Source organism: Grampus griseus, assembly GCF_964374135.1.
Source record: "Grampus griseus genome assembly, chromosome: 1".
In the NCBI taxonomy this organism is placed as follows: domain Eukaryota; kingdom Metazoa; phylum Chordata; class Mammalia; order Artiodactyla; family Delphinidae; genus Grampus; species Grampus griseus.
The window spans coordinates 41,530,592-41,547,068 of NC_139017.1; the positions used below are offsets into that span (position 1 = coordinate 41,530,592).

Consider the following 16,477-nt stretch of genomic DNA (forward strand, 5'->3'; position numbering starts at 1 on the left):
TCCACAAGGAGCTCCCAAGTTTTGTTCCCTTTCCAATATTAGAGCACTCTTCTGGATTCTTGATGTTTACCCACCTCTTCTCCACCCTGAACACTGGGTGACTACTCCTTCCATCAGCATTTTAAAAGCTTTGAGGGACAGACCACTAGGTAAAACACAAGGACACCAAACATTGCCCAACTATCTACATATGTTAATCCTGGTTTTTCAAATAGAAGAATGAATGCATGTGCAAACAAATTCAGACAATGGAAGAAGTCTTCTTTTCATTCCAGACCCTGAGTACTTATTTCCAGAAGTAAGGCTTTTGAGTTTTTTGCCATAATTTCTATTTTCAAATAAAACACACATTATTTTTGTTTTGAGCTACTTTCTCTAAGTGAAAATTACTAGCCTGTTTCTTTTGAGCAGTAAACACACACCTGATATATTACCATTGTTTAACACTTTTACATGCTCTACTTTAATTTTTAAGATGAATAATAGATAAAAATCAAAATTATATTAGAAATGAAAAAGGATGAGAGGACACCAACCTGAAAGCAAAGCTTGGTTTTGGTACAAGCTTTACCCCTTGAACCAAATAATTTATAGGAGCTGTCCACTCAGAAATCATATAATTCTGTGACTTTCTACTCCGACACCAACATTTAAATAATAGAATCCTTCAGAATCATAGTGATCCATGTGAGTCTTCTCTTAATGAAAGGGAGGTATGAAGCTTTTTTTGGAGAGTCTGACATACCCCAGATCTAGTGCTAATAATGAGATATAATTACCTCATTTAGCTTTTTTTTTTTCATTTAATAATGCAATTCAGTCACTCTAAGTTTCAGGTTTTAAAAGGGCTCAGACTTTCTATACCTCATTTAGTTTTTAAAGAACTTTAGGAGATAAGCTTGTTCTATGTGTGATGAAATATCTTCAAGATAAATTATGTTTTAAAAAAAAAGATAAAATACAGATGAGTGTGAATGACATGTTCCCATTAATCTTTTGTGTGTTTTTTTGTTGTTGTTTTTTAAAGTAGGTCCTTGTATATGCCTAGAAAAATTCTGGAAAGCTACACAAGAAAATGTTAACAATAGTTAATTCTGATAAATTTACTGGGGTTTAGGAATAAAGAAAAAGATTTTTACTTGTCATTTTATATTCTTTTGTACTTTTTTTGAAAACCAAGGGCAGGTATTAATCTAGTTCTTATATCCCCCTTTAGGAGAAAAGAAATGAGGAAAATTTGAAGAGCTAAGGGAATCATTATTTGTAGTACAGCTCATTTTATTGTTTTCTTCGTGTGAAGAAAATATTAAAGTAGAAGAAAAGATGGTTGCCTAAGTACAGATAAACCCATAAGGTTTTCTTATAGAGGGGTGAGAGGGGAGAGCCTAGGTTGTCTGCTCTGCCTTTGGAATCTAACTTCCAATTTTTGGCAGATGCAGCTCAGAGGTGATTGGAAGTGGGTGAAACAAAGGCTTGCATGTGCAAGTATGATGCAGTCACTGTGATTCAGTTCTTGTTGCACAATGTAAGATTCATTCATTTCTTTATTATTCTTTGCTTTGGTGTGTAAAATGTATTTTACATTTGAATAAAATGCCCTCAAGTATAAGAAAGAATTCTGAACCCCTACACGGTATTCATAATCTAAGCCAACTGTAAAACACAAAGATAATAATCCAGATATAGAGTTGTCTGAGAGATGTAGTATGTGATGTTTACTTTAAATAAAATGGCAGTCCCCTCCTTAGTCCCAGGCAAGAGAGGTCTCTGCCCTGGATCCTGGGCTTCAGAGGGCTTTGCAAACACACACACACACACACACACACACACACACACACACACACACACACACACACACACACACACTGTACTATAGGATACATGAGTACCTCTATCTCAGGATCTGGTGCTCAGCACAACATGGAATAACCTATAACCCTAAGTATCTACTCTAGTAACTAACACAACTCAGGTCCCAGGGAAACACCTCATCACATCTCCTGCTAGAAGTTTTGTAACTTACACTGCCACCAACATCAGAGTCAGACATTCTGCTGGGTATGAGGAGGATTTGAGTGGAAGCAGTAAGTTCATGAGGTAATAGAAAAGAAAAAATTCACTTGTCAAATCCTTCTCAGATACCACGAATACAATAGATTCTTCCATGAAGAAGTACCCTTTCTTCCCCTTCCAGATCCTGAGTCCTTCTTTCCAGAGGTAATGCTTTTGAGTTTTTTGCCACAATTTCTATTTTTCAGATAAGCCATATACAACTATTTACATAGCATTTATATTATATTTGGTTTTATAAGTAATCTAGAGATGATTTAAAGTACATGGGAGGATTTACATAGATTATATGCAAATACTACACCAATTTATATTAAGGGACTTGAGCATCTGTGAATTTTGGTATCTGTGGGCAGTCCTGGAACCAATCCCCATGGATACTGAAGGACGACTATATGTATTTTATTACTCATCCAGCATTGTCAGCTCCTTAACAGAATACCTAGGCATATCCAATAATACGGAAATTCTGTTGTCTTTCATATTTTGCCCATATGAAAACCACAGATTTCACCTACTTTTTCAACTTGTGTGTTGGATTAGTCAGCTTGGGTTGTCATAAATTACTACAGATTAGATGGCTTAGACCAGGGGTCCCCAACCCCCAGGCCAGGACCAGTACCTATTAGGAACCGGGCCTCAGGGCAGGAGGTGAGCAGCGGGCAAGTGAGTGAAGCTTCATCTGTATTTACAGCCGCTCCCCATCACTCACATCACCGCCTGAGCTCCGCCTCCTGTCAGATCAGCGGTGGCATTAGATTATCATAGGAGCGTGAACCCTACTGTGAACTGCGCATGCGAGGGATCTAGGTTCCTTATGAGAATCTAATGCCTGATGATCTGAGGGGGAGCTGAGGCAGTGATGCTAGCACTGGGGAACAGCTGCAAATACAGATTATCATCAGCAGAGAGGTTTGACTGCACAGAGACCATAATAAATCAATTGCTTGCAGACTCATATCAAAACCCTATCAGTGAGTGGCAAGTGACAACAAGCTCAGGGCTCCCACTGATTCTGCATTATGGTGAGTTGTGTAATTATTTCATTATATACTACAATATAATAATAATAGAAATAAAGTGCACAATAAATGTAATGCGCTTGAATCATCCTGAAACCATCCATCCCCCACCCCCAGTCTGTGGAAAAATTGTCTGCCACGAAACCGGTCCCTGGTGCCAAAAAGGTTGGGGACCGCTGGCTTATACAACAGACGTTTATTTTTTCATGGTTTTGGAGGCTGGAAGTCCAAGATCAAGGTGCCACAGGGTTGGTTTCTGGTGAGGCTTCTCTTCTTGGCTTGCATATAGCTGCCTTCTTGCTGTGTCCTCACATGGCCTTTCCTCTGTGTACTTGCAGAAAGAGATTTCTGGTGTTCTTCCTCTTATAAGGACACCAGTCTTTTCGGATTAGGACCTTTTTGACCTATTTAACTTTAATTACCTCCTTAAAGGTCCTGTCTCCAAATGCATTCTTATTGAGGGTTAGGGCTTCAACATATGAATTTAGTTGGGGACACAATTCAGTCCATAATAGGTGTTATGAAGGTGTATTTGTCAAGGTAAAAATATAGAACATGCTTTAGTTAACAGTTTTTTAATTTATATAACTTTTACATATTTATACATATGGCACATGGTCCTCCATTTGTACTTTTGGGCCCTGCAAATGTAAGGGGCAGGCCTACAACAAAGAATATGCTACAATTTGTGCCTAAAAATGGCTTCCATCAAACCTAGCCCAAGGGGTATTTCCAGAAGAATTTGTCAATGAATAAAGCTGTCTTTCAAAGGGATGAGCTATATTATGATGTAGTAAGAAGGCTCCAAGGGAAATCCCTTTAAGATAAATACATGCATATCAAAAAATATAGGAAAAGTATAAAACTTTCCATGAAAAAAAGAGTTGGAAACCATAAAAGGTAACTTCATTTGCTAAACACAGACTGTGTAAGGAACTGAAACAGAAGGAAAAGGCACAAAAAGTAGAACTTAGGTCAAATCCACCAAGAAGAGGAATGAGGCAGAGCAGTACTGAAGGCTCAGAGTGATAAAAGCAGAAACCCCCGAACAGGAAATGAAAGTCAAATGACAAAAGATAAAGGGAAATTAAGAATTCTTTATATAAGGAACTAGAGGAATAAAAAGGAAAATATTGCCTTATTTGGTGCTGGAGGGGGAAGTGCACACTTACTAGCCTAGTCAACACAGAGATTCTGAGGGAGTCAGTACTGCTCCATGGAAACAGGCAGGCCGCCTGGCTCCCAAGAGGCCTCCCAGCCTGGCATTTGTTACAGGGAATTATCTCCAAAAGCCCCAGTTTCCGGAATTATAAGTTGAAGGTAGTAACAGTGGTTCCTGAAAGATCAAATCAGACAATGTTCATAAGGTACTAAGCATAATACTGGTTCCTAATAAATGCTGGCTATGTGGTAGCTGTTATTAATGTCATTACAAACTTATTACTCCAATTTTTTATTCTTTCCTTATGCTATTATTTATTACAGATAATAGTATGGTAGTTATATGACCTTGAAATACACAGGTAATTACCGTCCCACTAGATAAGGCCATCATTTGTAATAATCTGTTTTCATCAACACCCTTGACAATGAGCCATTAGTGACAAATTTTACTAACTCAAATTTATAAAAATGGAACAGAAGCAGCTTAAGCAATATTACCAATGTGATACAGTAAATCAGTGACTTAGCTGAGTACAAGACTTGCATCTCAGAGTCCTGTACTCTAGCTAGGATGTCCTGCTAGGATAAAAATAGCTATTTAGTTATTTTACATTCTTATTTATAAGCAATATCATGAAGCATAATCTCAACAATGATTTAGACTGATTTAATTATAGAAAAATCTATATTTGCAAACTAAGGACAGCCAACATTGAAGGTACAGAAGCATTTAATAAGTAATTATTAAATATTATAACAAAAAATATTATTACAAATTTTTCACAAGTTGATACACTTATTAAAAAAAAACCTCCTGATCTTCCATACCTATCACACTGGAAGTGTATATGTTTTATATATTTGACCTTACTTTCTGCCCCTCCATAATACTAATATAAATACTAGTGATATTAATAGCTAATTTTATTCCTTTTTCCTTACACCTTCCCTGCCTTGAAGGTCTCCAGCTTTCACTTATAAGACATTACATAGAAGAAGGATATAAATTGGTGAAGAGTCTACAGAGTGAACATTTATCCATCCCAAATACCATAGTAGGAACCAGAAAGTCCAGACAACTAGAGGCAGTAAACATCCAGACTAGGGGTTCCCGGATTTAGGGTTCAGGGCTCAGTAAATTTTCAAAAAATTGTGGGGATGGGCATCGAGATGCCACCATCTAATTTGCCAAGTAAGGACATTTAAAACAGCAACTACTACCATATACTAACATTCTTTACTAATAGAAAAAATGTGAACTTTAAGAAAAACCAGGTAGGTAGGACAAAAACATCAGAGTAAAGGCAATTAACAAGAAATGATAAGCGATAACCCTAAATCATTTTCTCATTTTGTTGGAGACCAATGAAAATGAACTGGCCTAATTCTGTGGACTGGTCTCTGAGAGCTGCTCCAGAGACTTCCAAAGAATCATTTGGGGGCCAAATAAGTGTAAAATACAAACATAACCAGAGGACATTTATTGAGGGGTCACGCTGTTCCAAACCCTGTGCTAAGGAGAGATGGCCTACTGCGGCGTTTGCATAGAGGGGCCTGCCCCTGCTGCTTTCTGATTCTAATCACCATGAAACCATTACGACCCAAAAGATCTCACTGCTGAGCTGGTGTTTCCAAAAACATGATCTCTATATGACATTTTTTTTCTTTTTTTTTTTAAACATCTTTATTGGAGTACAATTGCTTTACATTGTGTTAGTTTCTGCTGTATTCTGTATGAAATTTTAAAACTCCAGTATAACAAAGACTTGAGTGGCTCTTTGGAGGCCATTGCAGCAGAATCTAGCCACAACTAGGATTCAAAGTTCTTTCACAAAGGGACAGAAAGTTACCAGACTTTTTGCCACAAGCTTCTGTGCTATGACAAAGCACTGCTTTGACCAGTGTACTGGCCCTGGTCTGAGACCACAAGAGCCAGCCAGTTATGACAAATCAAAAATAACCCCATAATCTAAATCAAGACACATGGAGAATGATCCCCCTGAGTCACCCAGACCCATTTGCTACATACTTTATTTTTGGATAACTTTAGTGGGTACAGAAAGTGTTTCATTTGCTGGTTTTTCCTCTTCAAATAAGAGTACAAAGAAAGGAACTAAGTCATGTGGTTTTGTTTAACTTACTATGAAGGTTGCATCTAGTATGGATGATGTGATTCCTCAGCTTTGGAGAGCCCATGGCTAATTGGTTGGGATGATGTGTCTCTCTGGACTCCTTAAACTGCCAAAAAGATCTTGGCTCATAATCTGTTGCATAAGAAAATTTTGTTCCGAGGACTACGTGTTTATCGTTCCAAGATCTTTGTTGCCATTCAGAGTGAGAAAACACAAGCAAATGAGAATGTTGATGAGGAACAGAATGTGGTAGAGAGCTTGTTTGCCTTATTTAGGCTTATTTCCTATTTGAGATTTGAGTTAGTTGTATAAGTGTTTATAATTTGCATTGTAAATCTTTTTTATTTATAAATTCATTTTTATTTATTTACTTTTGGCTACATTGGGTCTTCATTGCTGTGCACGGGCTTCTCTAGTTTGTGGCGAGCGGGGGCTACTCTTCGCTGCAGTGTGTGGGCTTCTCATTGCGGTGGCTTCTCTTGTTGCGGAGCACAGGCTATAGGCACGCAGGCTTCAGTAGTTGTGGCACGTGGGCTCAATAGTTGTGGCTCATGCGCTCTAGAGCACAGGCTCAGTAGTTGTGGCGCAGGGGCTTAGTTGCTCCGTGGCATGTGGGATCTTCCCGGAGCAGGGCTCGAACCCGTGTCCCCTGCATTGGCAGGCGGATTCTTAACCACTGCGCCACCAGGGAATTCCCTGTAAATCTTCTAAATGTTTCATTTTAGCAAATGTATTATTATCCTTGTCCTTAAAAATGATTTCCGTGTTTCTTCACCATCATCTGGTTTTCCTACCACTCCAAACATGTCCTATAGTTCTTCTTCCATTCACTGCTGCTCAGCCTTCTCTTTGTTCTTGTAAAATGCCAAGATCCTTCTCACCTTAGAGCCTTTGCATTCACTGTTTCCTCTGCCTGCAGTGCTCTCCCTATCATCTTTACATAGCTGGTTCCTTAAATCTCTGTTCAAAATAATTCATTGGAGAAGCCTTCCCTGACCACCTTGGCTGAAATAACCCATCCCTATCAGTCACTCTCTAGTGCATTGCCTTATGTTATTATCTTTACAGCTCTTATGAATGTCTGAAAAGATCTTGCTCACTTATTTGTTAGCTTACAGTTTACCTTCTCTAGAATGAAAGCCCTGTGAGAATAGGGAGTTTGTCTTGTTCGTTCTTATAGCTCAGCCCTGGAATAGTGTCTGGCACATAGCAGCACTCAATAAATATTTGTTGAATAAATGAACAAAAGGACAGAAGAATTCACCAGCTTTTTCATATTTTGTGACCTTTATCCTGGAGAGTTCATGACTAAATGGCACAAAGGCTAAAGTACGTTCCTCGGTTCTCTTGATAATTTTATCAGTAAATATAGGCCAAATGACTGATGATGTCAGTTGTCTGGCATGGCTGTCTGTGATGGGTCATATCACTAAACAGTTGTCACATCTCCACTTCACTGAAATTATGTCGCTTAGTCTGAGAGAGCAATCAGATAAGAACACAAATAAAACTTTAATATAAAAAGGAAAGGTTAGATACTGTGATTTAGGATAGATAAAGACTTCTTTTTTTTTTTTCGTAGCTTGCAGGATCTTAGTTCCCTGACTAGGGATGGAACCCATGCCTCCTGCAGTGGAAGCATGGAGTCCTAACCACTGGACTATCAGGAAAGTCCCAAGACTTCTTAAAATAAAAATATCTAATTTAAATCAACAGCTAACCTGAATATTATTTGTAGGAAAAAACCCACTGAAAGCAAAAGGCCCATTCTTTTTCATTTGTAAAATATTGATATAGAAGTTCCAATCAGTTAGAAAGGTAAGAAAAAGAAATAAATGATATAACTATTTTAAAGTAGAGACAAAATTATCTTTATAGATAACAATTATCTACCAGGAAAGCTTAAGATAATTTTTTAAAAGGACTAATAATGGAGTTCAGTGAGGTACAGTTAAGAAATTATAAGCAGAAATAGTTATTTAGGAAACATGAAGGAAAAAAATAGCTAAAGAATGTTATAGATATTACTAGACTAGCTACAGTTTTTTTCTTTTTGTAGTGTCCAAACATGGCGTTAATCTTAGACTGCAGAATATATGACTGTGGACTTTAATACAATATTGTGTTTCCTATGAAAAAGCATAAATTATCACTTGTTCATTCTGCTAACATTTATACTTCTACTCTATTTATAGTTCTGTACCAAGAACTATGTAGAAAATAAAGGTAAAGGAAGAAAACATGGTCCGTGTTCTTGAAGACTTTATAATCAAGTTGGGAAGAAATAATGTACACATGTGAAACTACTAGAAAATTTCTTCTGGTAACATTTATTTAGTAAGTACTTATTCAGCATCTAATGAGAAGGTCCCTTTGCAAGTTGTATGTGGAACAGTGGGTGGACTTACCATAATTATGATTAGAACTCAATCATTGCCATCTGTGCAAGCCATTGGGGGAATAAGGCAGAAACCTTTATAACAATAAAGCAATTAAGCTGAACCTTGAAAGAGGAAGGAAGGCTTTCCGTGAATAGAGATAGACCAGATGGCATTCCAAGTGGAGGGCATGACTTTGGGTAAGAAGAGAAAGTATAGGATATGTTTGTGAACACTGAGTACTCCTGTTTGGCTGGCGCACAGGCAGAGAGGAAAGGGAACTGGCAGGTAAGACCAGAAGGAGAGATTGGAGTTCAGGTCTCAGGATGGGGGTCTTGCATTCCGAATTGCAGTGTTTAGATTATAATTTTTGAGCCTTCAAACATTTCCAAATAAGGAAGCAACCTTACAGCTCAGTTATAGGAACATTTGATGGCAGCATACGGGTTGAATTGAAGCATTCAATTCAGGATGGAGGGTCTGTGAGGAAGCTTTGGAAAGATAAAAGAACAAATAAAATTTTAACGTATAAAGGAAAAGTTAGAAATGATTTAGGATAGACAAATACTTCTTTAAATTATCTACTTTAAACTAACAGCTAACATGATAATTACCAGTAGAAAAAAATACAATACTAAAGGCAAGAAGCCCATTTTTCCCATTTGAAAAGTATTGATCTGGAACTTCTAACCAGACCTGAATTAGTCTGGAGTAGACCCGAGAGACACTGCAGAGGTGATACTGAAGGACTTTGGCACCCAGAACAGTGCCTGGCTTTTAATAGGTATTCAGTAAAAATTCATCAAATGAATGCTTTTCTGTCCTCCCTTTGTAAGTTCTCAGGGGTAAGACCAATTGCCTCTCTCTCTCTCTCTCTCTCTCATTCTCTCCTTTACTTTTTCCACACTACACCCCCCAGAGTCTGGCATTCAATGAATGCCACCTCCTAGAGATGTTGCCTCATTAGAGGTGTGTCCTTAATGAATGTCACTTCATTAGGTATGGGATTGAGAGAGATGGAGGAGTGCAGAAGTATTCAGTTTTGAACTTATTTCAATGTTAGTGGCATGTTTTCTTTCACAAATATTAATAGGGAATTTAGGAGAAGGGGCTGGTTTGGGGAAGATGATTTGTAAACTTTTAAACCGATGCATTTGAAAGACTAGGAGAATTACCTAGATGATACGATCCAGTAGGTGGTTGAAAATATGAAGATAGAACTCTGTAAATAAGTTGGACTAGGGGTAAAGATCTGGGACTATCTGCATAGAGATGTTAATTGAAACAGTAGGAGTATTTGAGACCACCAGAAAGGAGGTATACAAAAGGAAGAGAAACTGAGTTGAGGACAAATCTTGGGACATACCCGTGTTTTAAATGAGGCAAAAGAGCAGCCAGCTGAGGAGATAGAAGTAAGTTAGAGTTGGGAGGCAAACTGTATTCCAGTTGCTCCACAAAGGGAGAAAATTTTCAAGAGTAGTTCACAGCTGCATCAAATTCATTAGGAAGATTAGTGAGGCTAGAATTCAAGAAAAGCTGTTACATCTGGCAGTTAGCGTGAGCATTTCAGCGTCTACATATGTGTGGAGGGAGTGTAGGAAACAAAATCAGATTTGAATGGACAAGGTATGAGATAAAGGGAGTAAAGATTACTCTCTCAAGAAATTTGGTGGGCAAGGGAGGGAGGAGAGAGAAAAGATAGAGGTGTTTGACTAGTTTCTTTGTAGATGCCCCACCATTAAGTGAATAACTTGCCCAAATTTTCAGACTACACACTAGTGCTGTTTAGCGTCTATCTGTCTATAAAGTCCCGTGATATAGTCTGTTGCCAACAAATAGTTGCTGCTGACCTCCTGGAGCAGCAGCATGGACTGGGTTCCATGGAAGAAGACGCAGAAGTGTAAATATAAGGACAGCAAGTTGAGAGAAACTACATATGAAGCAGCAAAGAACCATACAAAGAGCAGAGCCAGAAGTAATCAGCTTGGTTCCTTAACATCACTGACCCCGTGTTCTGTGCCAGGCACTGGGATCTGGCTAAGGGATGAGTCTGGAGGGCGAGTATGGTCTCTGCTTCATGGTGGGATGAGTCTACTAATAGCTTCTAACCTGGAATAGTGAGGGGCTGGAATAGGGAGAGATGTCCCTAAACTGAATTTGGTTTTAATGAGTCAGAGGGGGGAAGAGGAGGCAACTTTCAACCTGTGGGACCCCCTTGAAGACAACACAAGCACAAGGACTGCCTTCCTGTGGGCCAGCGAAATCCCCTTCTGACCGCAGTGGATGTGGAGGGTTTAAAGGCGCACGAGATTACAAAGGTGATCCTGAAAGCTATTCATTGACCGTGAATAGCTACCCCTCCTTAAAGCCTGAAGAAATTGTTTCTTTTCTGCTTGTTTTTGTCTCTCCCCCACTATTTCTCTGAATTGAAAGCAGAACTATTCTTCTTTGTCATGGTCACACTACTGGTTAGGAAAATCATTTCCTGCCAAAATAAAAAATAAATACATGTTCACAATCTATGATTTTCACGTGAAAGTCCCTCCCAAGATCGGGCAGTGCTTGGCCATTCACCTTTTTGGAATAGGAAGAAGGAGGAGCTCACCATAGCCATCAGAATCCACCCACTCTTTTACCCACAAACTGCAAGGAGGGTACAACAGCCTCCCCAGATGCCTTGTTATCTTTTGTCATCTTTGTCATGAGACCAAGACTGTGCTCCTTGAAGACCCACGTGATTCAAAGAAGTTGGTTGAACTTTATCCTGCTTAATACCACTTGATATCAGACCCTTTTCTTAAGAGCCATTACATTTTTAATATTAGGGTTAAGCAAAGTGACTGCTAAGATCCCTTCCAAGTATAAAAGACATTAAGGGCTGGGTGTTAACTAGTGAACTCTCTCTCGAGGGGCACTATTAGCTTGTTTACTCCACTAAGTCTAAAATACAGGGAAACGAGGCTTCCAGAATTCAGGAGAGCATGGTTGTAAGGAAGTGACTGTATAATATTCTACCACAGGCCCTATTTCCTCAGGATAAATGAGAAGCAGAGATGTCCACTGAGACTGAGGACTGTGGGTCTAGGCAGTAATTTAGAGGACTCACGCGAGTTCTTTCACCTGTGATATTCCAGAATGACATCCTTGAGCTTAATGCGGTACTTTGCACATCTTGTTTGATTAAAAGTTTACCAATAAACACAAATTTTCAGGAAAGTTCTGAAGGCTTGGAAACTGTGTAATTAGTATGAGATATTCAGTGAAGAGTGGCAAAGAATCCTGTCATCCAATCAGTCTTTAATATCTGTGAAATGGATGTGCTAACAGCTGCTGTCTAGAAAATCACAACCATTCCAATGAAGGTGTCAGGTTAATGAGTTTTGAAGAATCCACAGCATGACATTTCTATTCGGTATGGATCAGATAACTAACTTTTGGGATTTCTCTGGGGTCATATGGGATTTTTAATGTATAAACTCAAGGGGTGGATCTAGGAAAAGGCCTAATGTCCAGCAGCAAAAACAACATAGTCTTCTTAGGCATCTCAGCATAATCATCTCAACTCTGGAGAAGGGACTAGCTAGGTGGATGTGTGTTTTTGGTCTTCAGTTTTACCCCCAAATTTGTATCATATAAGACTGTAGAGTCCATCCGGCTGGAGTCTCTCCCTTGCTGGCTGGAATGGCACATTGCAGGAATAGTGGGTGAACCCTCAGGAGGAGCTGAGGGTCCTCCTGAGCCAACAGCTCGCAAAGAAACTAAAGCTCTCAGTTCTATAACTGCAAGGAATGGCTTGACAACATGAGTGGTTGGAGAAGCAGATCCCTCTCCAGTCAAACCTTCAGATGAGAGCCAGCCCTGGCTGACACCTTGGCTATACCCTGTGATACCATAAGCAGAGAACCAAGTCAAGCCATGCCCTGACTCATGACTCACAGAAACTGTGAGATAATACATACGTGGTTGGATGCTGCTAAGTCTGCAGTTATGTTGTTACACAGCTATAGAAAACTAATACATATTCCCCTGATGTCTGCTGAACCTCCTCCCTCAGGCCTACATTGACACTAGAGTCCCCCAGGGTATGCCCAAGGGGATTATGGAGAGAGAAATAACGGGGGTGGGGGCAGGTGAGAGAAGGGAAGCAATAAAGGTTAGTCACCCACTCAGCTTTTCTAAAATGGAATGGGTTAGAGCATACTTTTCTGAGGCTGTGAGAACAGCCTTGTCTCACGTCAGGATTACACTGAGCTCCAGGCCATGACTAACTGCTCCTCAGAGGCTTATCTCCATCTACTCCCCAACAGAGAATTAGGAACCTAAGATCACCCAGTTCAGAAAAGGCTAATATGTAACACTTATATCACCACTTTCTAATGCAGCACCCGTGGCAGACATAACTAATCGATCACGGTCCTTCCAACTGAGCCCCTTCACAGAGGACCACAGAGAAGATGGGATTTACTCAAGGTCACCCAGCAAATCACTGAATGATCTAAGACAAGAACCCAAAATAATAAACAAACAAAAAAAAAACAAAGTAAAATAAAATGATTTTTTAAAATTAAAAGATAAGAAAAAAATTTTTGTATCCAAGACTCAGAAGCAAATGGTGCAGTTGTGCTATGGTGATGAACACCCTGGAGATAGAGAAAGATTTCTTTTGGCATCATTGTTTCTGGCAGCTGTGGGCTCATGGCTCAGGTAGGCAGATTGCTGTCAATGAGATGAACCAAAACCATACGTTTTGTGAAAAGTGGTCTCTGTTCCTGAGTAGAATCTAGATTCCCTTAGCAGAGGCTAAAGCCAGGAAGAATTCTCATTTTCATTTACAATGGGGCATTTTCTGATTCCTCTATTTTTTTCTTCCTCCTTTTAAGTTAAGTGTACCACAAAATATTTGGCAAGAGTTAGCCGTAGTGTAGGGACTCAGAGCTCTCACTCACTGTGTGTTACAGGTTTCTCACAGGCTCTCTCTCTGTGCTTTACAGAGAAAGCAGGACCAGGGAGAGGGCCTTCCACCCTCCACCCTACCCAGTCGCCACTGGAGACCTTACCCCTCCCTGTTCCAGACTACCTGCTGACCTTGTGTTGTTTATTTTCTCCTCCCAATTGGTGCTTGAAACTTACTTTAATTCAGTTTCACCTGGATACAAATGTTAATGGGACTACAGCCCTATTTCTAGACATGAGAACTTGAATCTTTCACTCTGTCCAGATCTAACCAATGGAGATGTGGCAGGGGAACAGTTTGCTTTGAGTGAAGCTTTCCTTGTTCTCTTAGAAGAAGGTGACTCTTGGGTTTGCTCTGGCCACCAGATCAAGTCTGGAGTTCTAGGGTTTCACCTTGCCACCTATTTCAGTGTGAGCTTGATAAATCCACGTGAATTCTGAGAGATTACCATATTTCTAAGATAGTTACTACCAGTGTAAAAGGGGGAATAATGTTCCTCCTCTTTTGGGGTTGTTATGAGAATTATGAGCTAAGGTACTGGAAAGTGCCTGACACAGTGCTTCTCAAGAGTTTGGCTTTTGTCAGCTTTTCTTTGAGCTTCTGAAAGCACTCTTTCTCCTGAAAAATGCTCGAGGATGCAAGTTCAGAGTGACACATTCTCTTAGTATCATGAGGAATACAGTTAATGAGAAATGACTTCAGTTTACTGCATCTGCTAATAATCCTGTGATGCCATCGCAAAACAAAAAGCACATGACTACTCGTAAGCCTGTGGTACCTGAAAAAGAAATTGGATTTTGACTCAGAAAATCAGGCTATACAGCTAATCACTCTGATCCAATAATGCGGCCCTGCAGAATGGCATCATCAGCCCTGGGACACAGAGGAGGAGGGAGGGCGAGCAGGGAGAGTAAGCACTCAGGGAAGGGAAGCAGCTGCCCAGTTCTCCAGACACACAAGCCAATTAAAAATTCATAAGGAGATGTTTTATATCCAATGTCTAATACCACTGCTGGGTCACAAGCTGATCTGAGCCAATCAATAGTATTCATCATCCTGAAAGGAACTAGTGATTGCATGTTTATGAGAACTGGGATGTTTTCCAAGCCAAGGCCAGTTTCTGGTTACTTGGAATGTGTCACCCTTAGAAATATAGAACTTATTTTGAAAATGGAACCCAAGACCTTTTAAAAAATTATTCAGAGACGAGGAGGAGAGGTACTTTTCAAATCTAGGGGGAAAGTGTTTAAATTCATTTTTAAGTCAACTGAAGGACTAGTTTTTAAATTGAAGCTACTTTTTTGTTTCAGTCTTTGGTGGACAATCTTTATATTTGATTCCTTTTTACTTAGATCTAGAATTTTTTCGTTTTCTTTTTTTTTTTTTCGGCTGCGCCGTGCATGGCATGCAAGATCTTAGTTCCCTGACCAGGGATTGAACCTGTGCCCCTGCAGTAGAAGCACAGAGTCTTAACCACTAGACTGCCAGGGAAGTCCCTAGAACTAGAATTTTAAAAATAACACTTTAGCGTACGTGTTCAACTCCTCCAAATACAAGTGGAAATGTATGAGAGTGAAATCACAAAAAGAAAAATAAATGGAGTCCACTTTATCATTATACATCACTAAGTTCCAGGTTGGTTTGATTTTAAAAAGCTTTTAAAGATCATAGAACTTCAACTTGAGTTTCATGGTTTGCTTTTTACACAGGCAATGATTTAAAGGCAGAGGGAGGTAGAGACAGCAAGATGAGTCTTAAAGGTTATGTGCTCAGAAGTCTGCTGAGGATTTCAGGGGAAACCACACCACAGTCTGGTTAGATGGGAAAAGCACTGAGAAAACCAGGGCTTCCAGGTGTGGCTAAATTAGAGCACTTCCTGAGGTCTTCAAAGTAGATCCTATTAAACGCCATCCCCCCACGCTCACTCACAGGTGCATTAAACATCAAGAGCTCACAAATGGAAAGCCTTGGAAAATCAACTTATGAAGCAGGAAGGTAGGAAAGGAAGAAGGTCAGAATGGGATAAGGCTTTCATCCTCTCCCTGGTGATGGTGTCAGGAAAGAAGCTGTGCCCTTGCATCTGTGTAAATAAATAAGATTTCTTTTAATGGCTGTGAAAATAACAGAAGACCATTGTAAAACAAAGAAAAAAAAGTAAAAAATAAGAAAAGAAAGATCATCCATAATCGTACTGTCCTGAAAAGTCTATTTAACAAGATGGAGTATTTTCTTCCAGTCTGTTATATCTGCCTTGATATAGGTATAGGAAAAAAGATATAGTACATTGGAATTTTTCTGTAAATAGTTTTATATCCTGCATTTTCAATGCATATTTATTTTGTAATCATTTTCACGTCAGAATTTTCAGATGTGGTATCTTATTGTTCAGTTAGGAGTCTGTTAAAAGGATATGCCATGCATTTGCGATCCCCCAGAGTCAGTTCATGCAGGCATTTATAGCCTGCCCATCTCTGTGCATTGAACACTTACTTGACTGTTTATTTCTGTTGCCACCACTGAAGCCTGCCCCTTTCCCCACTTACCAATTATGTGACCTTGGGAAGCTTCTTAACTAAGCTTCAGTCTCCTCACCTATAAATGGGGATAATATTATAGAGTATTACATAATGATCGAGTAAAAGAATATATGTGTTAGTTTCCTCCCCTCTGCTCTTTCTTGGTTTTCAGGCTTCTCCCAGAAGCAGCTATAGAGTAGTGTTTAAGAGCTTAAGCAAGTAACCTCAATTTCTTACATGT

The 16,477-nt window shown here is 39.4% G+C and overlaps 1 long non-coding RNA gene across 3 annotated transcripts in view; it reads left to right on the plus strand.

Moving 5' to 3' along the window:
- Positions 1 to 16,477, plus strand: part of LOC309831582 — a 78,535-nt gene that overhangs the window by 27,102 nt on the left and 34,956 nt on the right. For 2 of the 3 annotated variants that reach the window (XR_014297601.1, XR_014297602.1), the window contains exon 3: positions 8,584 to 8,725. The exons of the other annotated variant lie outside the window; for it this stretch is intronic. This is a non-coding gene — a long non-coding RNA (uncharacterized lncRNA). The remainder of the gene's footprint in view (positions 1 to 8,583; positions 8,726 to 16,477) is intronic. 3 annotated transcript variants of the gene reach the window in all.